Raw genomic sequence first — 18,869 nt, 5'->3', positions numbered from 1 at the left:
AGTTACAAAAGAAAAAAAAATCATTCAATCTGCAATTATCTTTACCCTTCTTACTTCAGCTATTAGTCTTTGTCTTGACTTTATATAATTTGTGAAGTAGCTTTGAGAGGTCGAAGAATATAAAATGGGCGTATGTTTGAAGCTGTCAAGGAGAATGTCATAATTTTGGATTCTCTGGTTATTAAGTAGAAGTGATTGACATAACAATATTTCTAAACATCTTACTATTTGTGTTTTCCATTTGCAGTTGTTCCTTGATGCAATCCTATCATCTCTAAAGTAGCAACACAAGTGAAACCCTCTATTAGTTTCATTTGATCGTTGCCGTTTATAGTCTTGCTTCTTCCAATTCAATAACATATGTTTCAACATACGTTTGTATAGTTGAACTTTCAGTAAGACTAACGACACAAAGTGCACTATTCAAATATGAAGTTTAAGCAGCAGCGGTGAAGTGCCCGGCTGAAGAGCAATGTCATTGCCCTTGGCCAGCTCTCCATGTGCTATCCAACTCCGTGTAGGCCTGGTGTTTCTAGTGGATTCGGAAATGGTGTATCGGCGGGACAAGTTTTTTTAATTATACGAAAGAAAATGAGATGGAAAAATATGAAAACAGAATGGAAAATGGAACTATCCATATTTACGGGATTTTATTTTCAGCTGGAATTATTTTATTTTTAACTTATACGGGATGGCCCAGCTTATTATACCTTTGAGGCCTCAAACTCCACCCTATGGACTCTATAGCGAGACGTATAAGTTCAGTGGTCTTGTTTGGTTTCCGTGTTAGAAGTGATAGGAAATTTTAACCGCTAATTATGGTGTCAAATAAAACCAATTTACAAAACCAACTCCAGAATCACTGCATTAGGAACCTAAAAAATTTAATAAGGTCTTTGATCGCGTGATTAGAGGATGGTTACTATAGCATTACTATAACCAATCATCGATTAATTACTGTCATTAGATTCGTCGCAAAAATTTATGCACATCTCTAAAAAAATCTTGCAAATAGATTTTATTTAACACACATGCATGCAATTTTTTTTTAAAAAAACGTACGTTCTAGGAATCCTGAAATGACGCCGGTAACCGAACAAGCCAGTGTTCACTCGTCCAAGCCTAATTCCACATCCACGCGTCCGTCCGCGTCTTGCGTGTGCCTTTCGGCTTCCGCCCAGGCCGCCCCCAAATCGCTGCGTCCTCCTCTGTCGCCTCCGCTCCTCGCCGGCGATCCGCTCGGTCCTCGTGCGCACACGCGCGTGCTCGGACAGGTGCTGCGGCTCCACCTGCGCCGCTGCGCGTGCCTGCAGGGCCTGGCTGGCCGCACGCCCGCTCGAGCACAGCTCGGCTCTGCCTCTGCATCAACGTGCAGCCTGTGCTCCGGTGCTGGCTGGGTTGCTGGCGTGCTACCTGTGCAGCTGTGCTTCTGCCGGTGGAGCAGTGGAGCAGAGACGCGCGATCTCTCTACGACGAAACTGAAGCAGCGTCTAGAAGTTGGAAGCTCAGATCAACGGGCGGAGGGCCCTGTATAGCAAGTTACGGTGCTTATATATTACCTGCCAATCCGCTTGCTATCAGTTTCCGTCCGTCCGACACCGTCGTCCACCATGGCTGCTGCCTGCTGAACAGCAAAACTCAATTCGCAGGTGGAAGATGATGAGTTGATGACACTGCTAGGCTTTAGTGAACCGTTATTTTATTGGACCTTCTATTTGGGCCGTGCGTTTTGCACTTCTGCAGCCCATCTGGGCATCCCAGCGACCCTGCCTATGTGGCGCCGAGTCTCCAAACAGATAAGCAGGCCAGGGTTGAGCACCTACATAAATGAATGATTACCATTTAGGTAAGAGGCTGTGGCCCATAGCTGCTTATTGCTTTATTTCTTTTGCTCATTACTTAATTTCTTATATTCGTTTAGTTGGTTAGTTTTGGTTAGTTAATTGAGGGAGATTGGTGAAAAGTAATTAAGTAAAGGCATTTAAGAAAGGAAAAGGTAAGGCAGTGTCAAAAATGAACAGTATGTATGGCAATTGCAATTAATTTACATTGCAAATGTGACACGAATTTTTTTGTCCTTTCTGTTCGTGATGCATGGGTGAATTTTGGTAATGGCAGACCATAGTTTTGTGGATCTTTTGGTCTGGTCGAAATAATTCAGATATTTCGGTTGTTGCAGTAGAGGTTAGAACAAGTACAATTCTAATGTGCTGTCAGTTTTTTCTACGAATAAGATTCTATTTGGTTCAAGGGTGCTTACGGTAAACCCTCCAAATAAGCTCTAAATAACATTTTTTTTAACCTCCAAACACCAATGCTTATTAGAGGGGCTTATTTTTAGCACCCCACTAACGCCTAACGAACACTTCCCTACCCTACTGCCGGACCTGAGATGTGATGCATCGAGCGATTGCAAAAAATTTACGGTTAATGTGATCTATGCCATTATAATTTTTCAAGTTCTCTAATATGCCATTACAATTCACATATTCTGAACGATGCCACTATAATTCTTATCTTCTCTAAGGCAATGCCATTTTATACATATTCGATGCCCTTGGACCCATCTGCAGATCAACGTATTGTTGGGATCTCAGCTTTGTTGATGTCCAGACATGGAGCATGAACAGTAAGAAAGGTGGCAATGAAAGTAAGTGTCGAACTCTCCAATAATGATCAGAAAATTCAACCCTTTACACTGTGGAGAGAGGGGGCTATTTATACCCCTAGCACTCAGCCAGGTTTTCCTAAATTGTCCCCTCCCAACTCATTTACAGCTCACTCTCAACCGGTTCCGGGGTAAAATTACAAGGTGAGAGGTTTACAAATCCGACCTTCTCACGTATTCGGGAGGTGTACAAATCCGACCTTCTCACATATTCACGTTTTACTCACATGTCTTCAGCCGACGAAGGTTACAATAACCTTCGGGTACCTCCGGGAGTTTGGGCCATGAAGGTTCCTTCAACGATCGACCAGCCGTCATCCTCGTTCCCGGTCGCGGGCTCTTTTCCCGAACGTCTTGATCTTCGAGTTTATGCTTCTGGGTGGCCGTTTGTCACCTTCGGCGCGGCGGAAGCATACCCTTCGGACCGAAGGCCTTGGTGTTTGCGCTTGTGCTTCTGGGTAGCCATCCGTTACCTTCGGCCATCAGAAGGTGACATCCTTCGGCTCGAAATTCATGGTTTTTGAGCTTGCGCCTCTTAGTGTTCATCCGATACCTTCGGGTATGCTTGGCTCCATTTCGTTGTGGCCCTGCAAACAGGTTAGGGAGCATTTCTGAGGGTGAGGGCTTGACCCGAAGGTCTAATCCCCAACAGTAGCCCCTCGAGGGCGAGGTCCAAAGACGACGGTCCGAATCCTTGTTAATGAAGAAGATTGCGTGTAGCCTTCGGGAAGCTTCCGAGGAAAAACGTCTCCCGAACCGTCGGCCACAACGGTCGGTTTTTGTTGTATACGTGTCATTTTCTGATTGCGCCGCTTGGGCTGCTGTCTCCTCGGTTTTACTGCTGGAACTGTTCCTTTTCACCGCCTATATAAGCGGAGGAGAGGGGGGTAAAACCTGTGCCCTCTCGAGCTCTGCTTTCCTTCGTCGCTTTTTGCTATAAAGCGCTTTGTCCGAAGGTTCTGGTTTCGTGCGCGGTGAAGCTGCTCGTTTTCTTTGGTGTAAGTAACTTTGCGGCTCATGGCTCGCACTAAACAGACAGCGAGGTTGATCGAAGGTTCGTTTGAGCCTTTGTTTCTAATGTGACTTTGTTATTTATTTATTTTTGTAGTTATGGCATTCATTAAGAGGGCGGTTCTCCGTACAGACTCTGGTCCAGCTCCCGAAGGAGAGGCGGGTGGTTCGCAGCCTTCTCAGCAGCAGCAGTCCAGCGAGAGCCTTTCGGCTGTATCTGCGGACGTGTCGGAACTGATGGCTCCAGAGAAACGTAAGACTCTGCTTTTCGAGCCATCTGTCGTATCTCAGAGCATGATAGACTTCTACGTTACGAAGGGCTATTTCGCCAAAGGGGGTTTGTCGCCCTCCAGGGGCAGAATTGATTCCTGTACCGGAGACCGGCGAGGTTGTGGTCTTTAAGGATTTTTTTACAGCGGGACTTAGACTTCCGATGGATCCAATTGTGCCGAAGCTTTTGGAGCCATTCAACGCGAAGCTACACCATTTCACTCCGAACGGGATTGTTACATTGGCCAAATTTCTGTGGGTAGTGCGGAGCTTCGGAGAGGAAGTGTCTGTGGATGCGTTTTGCAGACTTTTTCAGCTGCACTGCCAGCCTCGTAAGGTCTATGTAGATGATGATGCCGAGCTTAGCGAGGTTCAGAACGGCTGCTGCACCTTCGTTCCTCGTAAGCCGAACAAAAGGACTGGCCTGTTGAAGGTTATGCTCTCGACAGCTTACAAGAACAAGTGGGAGGGGAACTGGTTGGGATACTGGTTTTACACGAAGATTGGCTTCCCTGATCCCGAAGGTTCTAGCGAGGAGAAGTATCTTCTTGCTTCGGATATTGAGATGTTCGATCACGTTTATCAGCCTGCCTTCAGCAAACGTGGGCCAGGTTTCAAATCGTGTCTGTAAGCTTTCATGACAGCTTGCCAAGTTTGTGGTGGCAGGGATGCTGTCGAGGAATTTTTGGCTGCCAAGGTTTGGCCACTTGCTGCTGGCTGGTCTCCGTTGAGGTTCGAGCGCAAACGCTTTGTTTGTTTGAAGTACGATGTGATTTCTCCGGTTTTTGGGCTTCGGAGACCCAAAGGTGCCAGTGACGAAGTTATTGTTGATGAGCTAGAGCATTGGGCTGCGGAGATACTGGGGCCATGGAACAAAAAGGAGTACCATTCTTTGGTGGAGGTGTGCGGAGGGAACCTTCGGTTGAACTGTTGCCTAGCTGAGATGGGCGTCGCTTACGAGCCTCGGCCGGTCCCGGCTAACGCCGTTCCAAGATTGACGCCGCCGGGGAACGTAGGTTCGGAGGTGCCTGAGGCAAAGTCCAGAGGTAAGGCTAAGGTGGAGGAGGCGGGGAGCTCCGGGGCTACCGGTATGCAGGGGCGTGGTCGTGGCCGGAAACCCTCGAGCACGAAGGTTTCAGTTGCGCGGGCTGAGAGCGCCAAGAGAAAGGCGCAAGATGAGGAGGTTTCTTCGGGCGACAGCGGTACGCCCTCATTTATGGAAGAGCTCATGGGGACGGTGGGGGGGAGATTGTAGTTCCCAAAGGGAGGTTTTTTAGATCCCGTTATGATCTTAGCGATGAGTACGGGACCATGCTTTTTGGTTCCAGCCGTCGGGTTGAGGTGGCGAAAGCGTTGATTAATCTTCATTGTTCATCCGAAGGTACGACGAAACGCCGGAGGATTCAGAGCCTCGTCAAGACTGGGGCCAAGCCTGCGGACCTTCCGAAGCCGCCCGTGCCGAAGGGGACTGCCTCGACGACCGATGTCCTGAGGGACTCGGTTCCGGCGCCGAAGGACGTGCAGCCTGTTCTTGCGGTGAACATCGCGGAGGGGGAGATCTTGGTAGGTGAGACACTGATGGCGCTCAGAGGTGGAGAGGTTCGTGGGTGTTCCTCTGCTCCACCTTCGGACAAAGAGGTGGAGGCTTTGGAGGGGATGACCTTCGACGAGTCTGGTAAGTTTCACCTACTTGGCTTTTCCTGATTTCCTATCTCGTTCACCGCTTCCGAGGGGGTTTTTACTTATGTTATTTTCTGCAGCTGTATCGGCGTCGATGCAGCAGCTCTTGGCCATGATGCACGGGCCTGGCGCGACTGGGATTCTCCCTCCCGAGAAAGGTGTGGGGTATTGTTTTATTTTTGTCTCTTGATCAATTTTAGTGTTCCCGAAGGTGATTTTGTTTTTTATTCAGGATTTAATGCAGCCGTGGCAGAGGCGTCTACCTCCGACGCTGCTTTCATTGTTGCTGAGTTGAGCAAGAAGCTTGCCCACGCCAGCCGAGCTTTGATGCAGAAGGCCAAAGCAGACGCGGACCTTCGGGTGGCGAGTGCCACCGAGAGACTGGGTTTGGCTGACAAGCTCCGGCAGGCTGAGGCTGAAATTCTCGTTTTGAAGGACGAGAACTAGCAACTGAAAGCCAGGTGTTCGAGGCTAGAATTTGTTGCTTCGGATAACGAGAAGGTTCTGGAGAGCCTTCGGAGGACCGTGGAGAGGGATGCGAACGAGAAGGCTGACCTTAAGAGTAGGATCACCGAGCTGGAGTGGGTTCAGGCTAAAATGACTGAACTCGAGCGGGTCTTACCCGAGGTTGCCAGATGAGCCAAAGGGGTGTACCAAGAGTACAAGAAGGCTCTTTCTGCCCTTGGAGCGGAGCCTTTGCCCTTGCCTGAGCCGGTCGAAGGTCCCCAAGTTTTCTTCCTGCTTTTGGACTGGTTGCTGTCCGAGCTTGAAGGCCTCGGTGAGGTGATGGGTATTGCAAATGACAATGCGGCCTCCGTCTCCTTCGAGGGGCTTGTTGGAAATCTTCTTCGTGCCGGCACAGTTGACCTTGCCCGACTCGATGATTTTCAGTATGTACCCTACGAAGGCTTGGCAGCGGAGGTGGCAAGAATTCAAGATGTGAAGGCTGCATTTTTTGAGCGTTTCTGGGAAACTTCTGGCAAAGTTGCCGTTCGGACTCTGGCGACCGCAGCTGCTGAGGTAGGTTTGGTTCCAACAACTTTTCATTTTTTCTTTTGTTTGTTTTTAATTGATTTCGTCTATTTGGTGCAGGAGGCGACTCCTGATCAGCCTTCGGAGGACAATCGAATGTCCGAGGATCGGAGGTCTCCTTCGGGGAATGTTGTTGCTGGTTCTTTGGGGGCTCAGGTGTAGATTGGTTTGTAGTTTACTTTGGTAGTTTTCTGGCACTTTGGTTTGTAAATATTGCCATGGTGCAGGATGTGAACAATGCTATTGTATTGATGAGCTGGGAGGCTTTTAGGCTTGCTCGTCCTGGATGCAGCGTCGCGGAGTTTTTAATTTGGTCCGGTAGAAATTTGTTGTAACATGTTTTGCCCCTTTGTCTGAATGTGACTTTCGCGATTGCCTTTGTAATGGCTTTTATTGTGTGTCCTTCGGGTTTCCTTTTTGTGTGCATCCTTCGAGGTGTTGTGATGTGCATCCTTCGAGGTGCCTTGTGATGTGCATCCTTCGAGGTGCCTTGTGATGTGCATCCTTCGGGGTGCCTTGTGATGTGCATCCTTCGGGGTGCGTTGTGATGTGCATCCTTCGTGGTGCCTTTTGTTGTGCGATGTGTTTGACATATTTGCACCCGAATTTTGCAGAGTTTTACTGTTGTGGGGCTCTTGGAGAAAAACGTCTCCCCCCATAGCCTTCGCTTTTCTTTGCCGAAGGACCTTTTTGTGTGTAATTTGTTTTTATCCGGGGCGACGCTCGTTAGGGTGGTTCTTGAAAAACTTCTCCCCGCCTTCCTAATGAGTCGTTGCCCGGAGGTATTTTTTGCTGGAGTGTTTGTTTCGATATAAGATTTGTTTGCCGACGAGGTAATGCGTGGAAACTTTGTTTTTGGTGAAAAAACGTATCCCCCCTTTCTTTCGCGCTGTTGTCCTCGAGGATCTTAGTTCTTTTTGTTTTGGGTAAATCGAATGATGGGTGCCGAAGGTTCTTGTGGAAAAAAACGCCCCCTCCCCCTTTCTGGCATCCATTTTTTGATTTTTCCGAGGCATCCTGTTGGCCTTCGCTTTGCACTTTATGTGCCCTTTTTGGTTCGGATGCTTTGAAAGGTCGAAGCCCTGTTGGGTTTTTGCACTTGTTGTGTGCTTGTGCCGGAGGTTTTTTGGTTCGGACCTTTTGAAAGGTCGAAGCCCCTTGGCGTTTTTTGCACTTGTTGTGTGCTTGTGCCGAAGGTGTTTTGGTTCGGACCTTTTGAAAGGTCGAAGCCCCTTGGCGTTTTTTGCACTTGTTGTGTGCTTGTGCCGAAGGTTTTTGGGTTCGGACCTTTTGAAAGGTCGATGTCCCTTGGCATTTTTTGCACTTGTTGTGCGTTTGTGCCGAAGGTTTTTTGGTTCGGACCTTTTGAAAGGTCGAAGCCCCTTGGCGTTTTTTGCACTTGTTGTGCGTTTGTGCCGAAGGTTTTTTGGTTCGGACCTTTTGAAAGGTCGAAGCCCCTTGGCGTTTTTTGCACTTGTTGTGCGTTTGTGCCGAAGGTTTTTTGGTTCGGACCTTTTGAAAGGTCGAAGCCTCTTGGCGTTTTTTGCACTTGTTGTGTGCTTGTGCCGAAGGTGTTTTGGTTCGGACCTTTTGAAAGGTCGAAGCCCCTTGGCGTTTTTTGCACTTGTTGTGCGTTTGTTTTGATAAGTATGCAAAGTTTGCAGATTCTACATATTTTGCTAACTTACTGTTTTGTTTGACATGCAGATGTTTGCCGAAGCTTGCCATTTTGGCTGCTTAGGCGAGAGTGACACTGTTTGGGGAAAATTCATTGTATTGAGATAGTTTACACTGGGTACGCCTCATCAAAAACCTCACCTCATGTGCGGAGTTTCCCCTTGTGAGGAAAAGAGTACGTCCCGTTTACAATGTATGAAATAACTGAAAATAAATGCGAAGGTCCGCGATCGCTTATAGCTTCGCGATGCGTCCTTTTTACAAACTTAAATGTAGTATTTTTTGATGCTGTCGGCATTCCAAGGATGCTGCAGCTCATTGCCTTCGGCGGCGGACAAGTGATAAGACCCTGGCCTATTGCTTTTGATTACAAGGAATGGTCCTTCCCATTTGGGTTGCAGTTTGCCGGAGGTTTCGGCATTTGGCTTCCTTTTTAGGACCCAGTCTCCGACTGCGATGTTCTTTTTCACTATTTTCTTGTCTCTCCACTTCGTTGTTCTTGCTGATACTTTTCTAGATTTTCCGAAGCTTGCAGGATGTCTAGCTCTATGAGGTTTTTCTCCTCAGAGGGTGTGCCCTCGACTTGATGGGTTACCCTTAGGCTTCGATTCTTAAGCTCTTCTGGTGTCATTGCTTCGGCACCATATAGTAGCCTGAATGGGGTGAACTTGGTGGTTCTTGATTCTGAGGTGTTGTGGGACCAGATGACCTTCGGGAGTTCATCTACCCACTTTCCCTTTTTCTGATCGAACAAGCACTTCTTAATGCTGCCGAAGACGATGTCGTTGGCCCTTTCGACAGCCCCGTTGGATTGTGGGTGGTACACCGAAGCAAAGATTACCTTCGTGCCAAGACTGTAACAGAATTCTCTGAAGAGCTATGAGTCGAACTGTTTTCCGTTATCGACGGTGATCTCCCTTGGGACCCCGAACCTGCAGACGATGTTCTGCCAAAAGATTTTTATGATTGTTTCCGATGTGATGTTGATGAGTGGCTTGGCTTCGATCCATTTTGTAAAGTACTCAACAGCAACTGCTGCGTACTTGTAATTGCCCTGAGCTGTGGGTAGGGGGCCCACTAGATCAATTCCCCATCTTTGAAGAGGCCAGGTGGGGGGTATCAGCTGAATTGGCTCCGAAGGATTTGTGGACTTCGGGCTCATCATTTGGCATGCTTGGCATGTTTTCACTATGTGGTGAGCATCCTTCAGGGCTGTTGGCCAGAAGAATCCTTGCATGAAGGCTTTGGAGACAAGTTGTCTGAAGCTAATGTGAGATCCACAAGACTCGGAGTGAATTTCCTTGAGGAGCTCGATTCCTTCGGTCGTTGAGATGCACTTTAACCATGGGCTTGTTACACCTGACTTGAACAATTCTCCCTCGGAGATAACGTAGCCCCTCGCTCTTTGGAGCATTTTCTTTTCCTCTTTTTCATTTGGCAGCTCAATGTTTCCCCGAAGGTACTCCATTATAGGTGTTCTCCAATCTTCGGCTGAGATGACTGAGATTTGTTTTTCTTTCTTCGGCTTGACCGAAGGTTATGTGATTTCTTCGAAAAATACATCTGATGGCAACTGCTTTTTCTTGATGCTGCCTTTGCCAGTTTGTCTGCTTCGTCGTTCATGTGCCTCGGGATATGAACGATGTCGAAGCCTTTGAAATATTTCTCCATGGATCTAGCTGCATCAAGGTACTCGATAAGCTTTGGCTTTCTTGCCTCCGAGTCCTTTTTGATGTGGTCTCTGATGACCTTTGAGTCTGTTTTGACTATAAAGTTCTGATGGCCAAGGGCTTTCATTTTGCGAAGGCCCAGTAGCAAGGCTTCGTACTCGGTTGTGTTGTTGGTGGATGATTCTACGTTGCCAAAGGTTAGTCGTGCAGCGTATCTTGTTTTTGCTCCCGAAGGAGATTCTATGATTGCAGCAATGCCCGCTCCGTCGTTGCACCAGGCCCTATCGCAGTGCACAATCCAGGTTTCAGTCGGAGGTTCCTCCTTGAAGGATGAGGATGTCCAATCGGCAATGAAATCTGCCAATACTTGTGACTTGATGGTTGTTCTTCTTTCGAAGTCTATGTAAAACTCAGAGAGTTCCGAAGCCTATTTGGCAATTCTAACCGAGGCCTCTCTGTTACTGAACAAATCATGCAAGGGTTGATCTGTGACCACTATTATCTTGTGAGCTTCGAAATAGTGTCGAAGCTTCCGGGCGGACATGACTACTGCATATGCGATTTTTTCTAGCTCTGAGTACATGAGCTTCGAGCCTGCGAGAGCTTCTGATACGAAATAAACAGGTAGTTGCTTCTTTTTCCTTCGTTTTCTCTCTCGAGCACGAGCATTGCACTAGCGGCAGAGTAGGATGCTGCGATGTATAGGAGCAGCATGTCCTTCGGGTCAGGTGAGGTCATTTTGACCATGTTCTGTAGGTGGTTTTTGAGCGCCTGGAGGGCTTCACTTTGCTCGGGGCCCCACTCAAATTTGTTTGCGTTGCGAAGGACCTTGAAAATGGTAAGCTTCGGTCTGCAGAGCGGGGGATGAATCTGTTTAAGGCTGCAATTCTTCCTGTGAGTTTCTGTACGTCCCTGATGGACTTTGGCTCCTCCATGTTCCAAAGAGCTTTTACTTTGCCGGGGTTTGCTTCGATGCCTTTGGTGGACACTAGACATCCTAGCACCTTTTCTTTGTGAACTCCGAAGATGCACTTATTGGGATTCAAGGACAATCCTACTTTTCTTAAGCTTGCGAATGTTTCGGCCAGATCTGCCACATGGTTGCTTCTTATTGAACTGGTTACAACAATGTCATCAACATAAGCCAGGACGTTCCTTCTAAGTTGGTGTTCTAAGACCACGGATGACATTCTTGAAAAAGACTGTCCTGCATTCTTTAACCCTTCGGGCATCCTCACAAAGCAGTAGGTGCCGAATGGTGTTATGAAGCTTGTTTTCTCATCATCTTCCTTTCTCATCCATATCTGATGGTATCCGGAGAAACAATCCAGCAGAGACATGAGTTGACTGTTTGCTGCGTCATCAACGACTCTGTCGATTCTTGGCAGCGGGAAGTTATCCTTCGGGCAGGCTTGTTTGAGGTCAGTGAAATCGATGCACATGCGCCATTTGCCATTCTTTTTTTTGACCGGTAGAGTATTTGCCAGCCATGTTGGGTACTTGACTTCTCTAATGACATTTGCATCTAGCAGTCTCTGGACTTCAGCCTTGACTGCTGTGACTTTTTCATCTGCCATTTTGCGAAGCTTCTGCTTCTTCGGCTTGATGTTTGGGTTGGTGTCCAGGCGATGCTCGATGATGTCTCTGCTGACTCCTCGAAGGTCGTTGGTGGACCATGCAAAAACATCTTGGTTCTTGCGGAGGAACTCGAGAAGTTCTTTCTCCTCTTCAGGCTCTAGGGTTGCATTGATAGTCACCATTTTGTCGGGGAGGTGTACATCGAGGGGGACCTTCTTGACTTCACAGTCTTCTTCGAAGGTTGCTTTCTCGCTGTCCCTTTGGTGCTTTTCGACGGTAACTGGCTTGGATTCAGTCCGAAGATTGTGCACGTTTTTCTGTCCTGGGGTGTATCCCCGTTCAATGTCCCGCGCAAGTTGCTGGTCCCCGCGAACGGTGATGACCCCTGCGGGAGCTGGCATTTTCGTGCACAAGTATAGTTGATGGACGATAGCTTCGAACTTGTTAATTGTTCCTCTTCCTAAGATTGCGCGGTATGGGTAAGGCATTTCTACCACATCGAAGGTGATGTGCTCTGTTCTTGCGTTGGCCGTATCTCCGAAGGACACGAGGAGTGACAGTTTGCCGATTGCGTTCACTCTCTTTCCTCCGAATCCCATTAAAGGGATTTCCGAAGGCTGAAGCAGGCTTCGGTCGATACCCATCTTATCGAAGGTATCGGAGAAGATGATGTCTGCAGAACTGCCGGTGTCAACTAGTATCTTGCCAATCCTCCAGCCCTGAATGTTTGCCTCGATGACGAGAGTGTCTGTGTGTGGGTAGCTGATGAGGTTGACATCTTCTTCAGAGAAGGTGATCGGAGAGTGTGACAACTGGGTTCTCTTGGTTGGACCTTCGGAGACGATGCAATGGACTTGCCTGAAGTAGTCCCTGCGTTGCCTCTTGTTTTCGAAGTCCAGGGTAGAACCTCCGGAGATGGGCATGATCATGCCGAAGGACGGTAGTGCCGCGGGTTGGCTATTTGTTGTTTGGTTTTCTTGTTTTGGTGGGTGAGCTGGGGGTGGTGGTAGCTGCTCCTGAGTGGGTTGAGCTTGGGTTATTGGTTGATTGGTTTGCGTTGGAGGGTTTGGCTGCGGCTGCCAACTGTGATTGTAGTTGTAATTAAACATGGGTGGGCGGTATGCTTGTGTAAATGGTGAGGGTGGTACGAATGAAGGTTGTGTGTACTGTATTTGTTGAGGGGGTTGGGTCTGTGGCCATGTGGTGTGCCCAACTAGCTTGGCCTTTTTCTCGGCTTCCATTCTGTCAAGGGTCTTCTTCTTCTCTGGGCACTGGTTTGTTCTGTGGTCGGAGTCAGATCCATGGAAGTGACAGAAGAATTTTTTGGGATCACGCGAAGGTCCACGACCTCGGCCTCTTCCTCTGTCGCGACCTCTGCCTCGTGCCCAGACGAAGGTTGCTTGTCGTTTGAGCGCTGGGGTTCCGGCTCTGGTGTTGTCATGAAGGGATCGAAGGTTATCTGATCCTCATCTCCGTGCGAAGTTTCCAGAGGTAAGATGAGTTGGTGAGATGGTTGCTTTTCTTGCTGCCATGTTTGCTGGTTATATTTTTCAGCCTGACGCATTATTCTTCTTTGCGCGACCCTTCTGCGGTGGTCAGCGTCTGACTTCGCGTACTTTTCTGCTTCTGAATAAAGCTCCTCTAAAGTCCTCGGAGGCTATCTTATGAGGTGGGAAGCAAGCTGACCAGGCAGGAGTCCCTCGATGCATTTTTCTATCGCATCTTTCTCTGAGAAGTTTGGAATTTGAGCCTTCTTTTGGACGAACCTCCGGAAGTAGTCATAGAGAGGCTCACGATCATGTTGGGGGCACTTGAAATCTTTGACAGTGTTGGTAGTGAGCCTTCTGAAGCCCTGGAAGTCCTGGAGGAGCCTTCATTTCAGCTGATACCAGTTGTTGATTGATTGCGGAGGCAGGTACGAATACCAGTTAGCCATAGAACCTTCGCAGGCCATGACGAAGGACTTGGCCATGGTGGAGTCATCACCTCCGGCCGAAGCGATGGTTGCTTCGTAGGCCATGAGGAATTGAGTTGGATCTGTTGTAGCGTTGTACTTGGGGAGCTGAGTTGGCTTGTAGCCAAGCGGCCATGAAGTTCGCTGCAGAGCGACTGAGAGTGGCGAAGTCGGGTCAAATGGGAGGTTGACCGGCGGTGGCCTTTGGTTCTGGTTATGAGCGAAGGCTGTCTGGAGGATGACGCGGTTTTCTTGCTGGGAGGAACCTTCGGGCATTTCTTGGTATGCCCTCTGCAAGCTCTTAACTTCTGCCTCCATCTCTGCTAGCCTGCGCCTGGCCTCGGCTAGCTTGTTTGCTTGGTCCATTGCCCTCTTTTTGGTGGCAAGCTGGGCTTCGATGTTCTTTTTCTTCATTTCGAGTGCTTTTAGCTTGAGTGCTGCTTCTGTGAGTTGATGAGCTTCGGTGTTTTCTGTGTTGTCGATCAGGTCTCCATGAACAGCAGCTTCGTTGGTGATGTCTTCCATTTGTGGGTTGGCTCCTTTGTGCTGCGGTTGAGGGCCGTCGAGAATGCGGCCAAGCTCAGTGGAGGTACTTGTGGTGCCAGCGGTGGCTTTCTTCTTCACTGGGGCCATCGAGGGCTGTCTTTTGTGCTGGAACGGTGGGCGCCGCTGTTGGGATCTCAGCTTTGTTGATGCCCAGACAGGGAGCATGAATAGTAAGAAAGGTGGCAATGAAAGTAAGTGTCGAACTCTCCAATAATGATCAGAAAATTCAACCCTTTACACTGTGGAGAGAGGGGGCTATTTATACCCCTAGCCCTCGGCCAGGTTTTCCTAAATTGCCCCCTCCCAACTCATTTACAGCTCACTCTCAACCGGTTCCGGGGTAAAATTACAAGGTGGGAGGTTTACAAATCTGACCTTCTCACGTATTCGGGAGGTGTACAAATCCGACCTTCTCACATATTCACGTTTTACTCACATGTCTTCAGCCAACGAAGGTTACAATAACCTTCGGTACCTCCGGGAGTTTGGGCCATGAAGGTTCCTTCAATGATCGACCAGCCGTCATCCTCATTCCCGGTCGCGGGCTCTTTTCCCGAACGTCTTGATCTTCGAGTTTATGCTTCTGGGTAGCCGTTTGTCACCTTCGGTGCGGCGGAAGCGGTACCCTTCGGACCGAAGGCCTTGGTGTTTGCACTTGCGCTTCTGGGCAGCCATCCGTTACCTTCGGCCTTCAGAAGGTGACATCCTTCATCCCGAAGGTCATGGTTTTTGAGCTTGCGCCTCTTAGGGTTCATCCGATACCTTCGGGTATGCTTGGCTCCATTTCGTTGTGGCCCTGCAAACAGGTTAGGGAGCATTTCTGAGGGTGAGGGCTTGACCCGAAGGTTCAATCCCCAACACATATTTTTGTATCGCCTGAAATGCCCTTGCTACCAGATGACTAATGTGTGGGTCCGAGGGTCTGACCTGTCATCTTCTTCCTCCCTCCCCTTCCCCTCCTCTACAGCCTGCGACTCTTCTCTGCTCCTCCCCTTCTGTAACGCCGGTGACTCCTCCTCTTCCCTCCCTTCCGCGACGGCGCAGAGGCGCAGCGCAGCGGTGCCAGCCTGGCAGGCGCGGGGCAGAGCGTGGCAAGCAGTGGGAGCGGATGGCGAGCGGACCTCAAAGCCGAAGACACCTGCTTCCAGCCTAAGATTAGGAACCCGCCGGGCAGGCACATCCTCCGCCTCACCAACCGTGTCGTGCGCTCTTCTTCCTCCACCTCGTCGTGCCACGGCGCCGCCGGGGCCAACGCCTCCACCTCCATAGCATCCCCGCGCACCGTTACCTGCGGCCTTCCCCTTCACGCCAGCTCCCGCCCCCTCCCTTCGCGGTCGCCGCCGCTGCGTACTGGGAGTCCCGCGCGCTCAGCCCCGACGGGGAGGAGGGGGACTGGGATCAGGGGCGGAGGCGCGCCACGGCGGCTGCAGCGCGGGCCTCACAGGCGCTGCGCGCGCAGAGCAGGGACGGAGACGTGGCACGGCGGTGCCGGCGCGGCCCTCGCAGGCGCGGCACGGAGCAGGGGCGGAGGCGCAGCACGGCGTCGCGTGTGCGGAGCAGGGGCGACGACACGTTCGGAGGAAGGGGATGACATGTGGGGCCGGCTGTGTGAGTGGAGTGAGAGAATTATTGCAGCAGGGGCATTTTGGTCTATACGGTAATATAGACACCTGCAGGTGGGTCCGAGGGCATCAAATACGTATAAAATGGCATGCCTCAGAGAAGATAAGAATTGTAATGGCATCGTTCGGAATAGATGAATTGTAATGGCAGATCAGAGAATTTGAAAAATTGTAATGGTATGAATCCAATTAACCCAAAAATTTATTGCTACGTGGCCAGGGTTAAGCAAGATGAGAATTAGAAGCACGAAGCTGCTGAAAAAGGAGTAGCAGATAATGACAAACCTGGATGCCTTCATGCTGAAAGATGAGAGGCTGGTCTAAGCGGTGTGAGTTTTGGCCGGCGACGGCAGCGTAGTGCCCCGCGAGGAAAGTGGAGCCGGCGCTGTGGCCACAGCCACCTCGCCCTTCACCACTCGCCACTGACGGAGGGTGAGCTATACTGTGGCGCGGATGCGGCAGGCGGGGCCGGGGACGCAGACTGCCCGAACGGGAAAATAGCCATCTGCGGCGCTTCTGCTTGCCTCGAGCATGGCCACCGTCAGAACTCGGAAGGAAAATAGGTTAATTTCAGTGGAGAGTTTCATATTGATGTTTCCAAGATAGCAATGTAAATAAAAAGATTATGAAATAATATTTGAAACTATCTCTTTCATTGCATAATATCATATTGTGGTTTCATAAGATTTATATTGCATTTAATTTCAAGACTCATAGAGTGTTGATATTCGTGTAGGGAGAGTTTCATCTCTTTTTTCTTAAATTCTATGTCATGTTGCCATATAATTCTATATGGCATGCTAATTAATGTGCATGAGACTCCTGTGAAACTCCAACTTGGAATAGCCTTAGGTCATCACTAACTTATAATGTTTATAGATGGTATTTAAGAAAAAATGAGAATAAGAAACTAATTATAGATACTATTTCTCCAATACATAGTTTCTATGATAAATAAAGAAAATAAATATCATCCAATCCCCTCTCTACTATCCTCTTAGGGCAGCTCCAATGTATGTGCTAAGGTGGTGCTAGAGATGAGAGAATTTTTTTTTTGCTGGTGCTATACATTGGAGCACAGGTGTTAAGCTAGTACCTTCAAGCACCTGTGTCCTATGTTGGCACCTGGTGCTAAGAGGAGAGAGAACCGGGAAGAGGGAGAGGGTGGGAATTAGGAAAGCTGACACTCGTGGACCCCAGCTTAGTATATGCGTGGGATGCAATGAGGTGCAATATGTTGGAATGAATTTTGCTAAGCTAGTAGGGATGACATGGCATGGTCTTAGCACCCCCTCATATGCTATACACTGCGGATGCCCTTACCTCATCCTATCACTCTTCTTTTTTTGGTTCTTGTGTAGACATGGTGTTTTGCATGAGTAACCATGTCTATCTTTTCCTCATAACTTACTTAACATATCACCAAATTACTTATGTGGCATCTTTATTAATGCTATGGAAACCATCCTAATAGAAGAGTTGGGACTCATCTTAATCCTCTATTGCCTATTGGATGATATGTGGGTCCATAGCAGAATCTATGCTTCGCAGTTGAGAGTTCCATGATGAATAACGGTAGAATTTAACATAATGGTATAGAAGGGATAGAAAATTAGATTCGATGGAATAGAAGAGATACTAAATTTTTTATGGCACCTGAGGGATCATTATAAGTTCACGAGAGCTTTGTCTCAGTGCACAGTTTTATAGTACAATCATCTAGACTGAGAACTAGATAGCTTTGTCAGATAAATTTCATGGTGATAAAACTCTTCTCACATCCCATGAAACTCCATCATTCTCTCTTCTTACCATGTCAGCAAAATTGATGATATTGAATACCATAAAAAATACAACATCAACTTCATTGAGAGTTTGAGAGCAACATCAGCATCTCGGCTAAGCCTAGCGCATTGGGCCACGGTCCAACCTCTTCTTTGAACCTCACTTTTCTGTGTTTAGATTCCAAAACTTTACACCAAAAAACATTAATCGAATATTTGACACATGCACGGAGTATTAAATAAAATCTATTTACAAAACTTTTTGCACGGATGTGATGTAAATCGCGAGATGAATCTAATGATTCTACTTAATCTATGATTTGCAACAGTGATGCTACAGTAACCATCCGCTAATTATGAATTAGTCATGAATTAATTAGATTCGTTAGATTTGTCTTGAGATTTACAATTCATTTTCGTGCAAAAAATTTTATAAATAATTTTTTAATCTTACTATTACTAATTGGAGGCTCATTTGAAGTCTCCACGTGAAGCCACCTAAAATATTAGGTGGGCACTCTAAAAAAATAGAGAAGTCATAGAAATTCTCACAAAAATTAGAAACATCTAGCCATCCATCTAACTACTCTAATCATGATAGTCATTGGATCTGTTATCTTTTCTAATAAATTATCCACCTCTTCATTATAAAAATAGACTAAAGTAACCCACTAAACATGTATCTAAATTACCCACCTCTGCCACTATAAAAAAATCTAAAGTAACCCCCTAATCTTCATGTAAATTACCCACCTATACTATTAAAACAATAATGCAAAATAGCCCCTAAATTTGTACTAAATTATTAAATTATATCATTACAAAAGTTAATTAATCCCTAATTCTGAATCTAAATAATTATTATTACAAAAGTTAATTAATCCCTAATTCTGAATCTAAATTATTATTATATTATTGTTTACATAAAATACTACCTACTATAAGTGTCGATGTGTATTTATGTAAGATGAAAGAGATAAGAACACTAATTCATAAATAAGTAGTTTAATTAAATATATATATCAAAAATATATGGAGGTGGGGTGCAAAATAAAATCTATTGCAACTATATTATGATAAATAAGAGTGCATTAATAGATAATTATAGTTATTAGTTATATGATATATTTTTAAAATAACTCTAACTAGCCCGTGCGGGAGCACGTGTTGATAGGCTAGTACTCTAAATTAGTAAGATTATTTTTCAAAAATTTTGGGCAAAATGATCTAAACACGGGCTTTGGGTGGGTGCGCTTCAGGGCCAGCCGGCCAGCAGTGCTGCACACCTGCACGGCCTCACATCGGATCATCCTTGCCTTGCAACTTGCAAGTTGATCTCGAAAGGTTACGTACGTCAAGGTAATTTCTTATTCTTCA

Source organism: Panicum virgatum, chromosome 1N (genome assembly GCF_016808335.1).
Source record: "Panicum virgatum strain AP13 chromosome 1N, P.virgatum_v5, whole genome shotgun sequence".
In the NCBI taxonomy this organism is placed as follows: Eukaryota; Viridiplantae; Streptophyta; class Magnoliopsida; order Poales; family Poaceae; genus Panicum; species Panicum virgatum.
Note: the sequence above shows the minus strand (reverse complement) of the source record.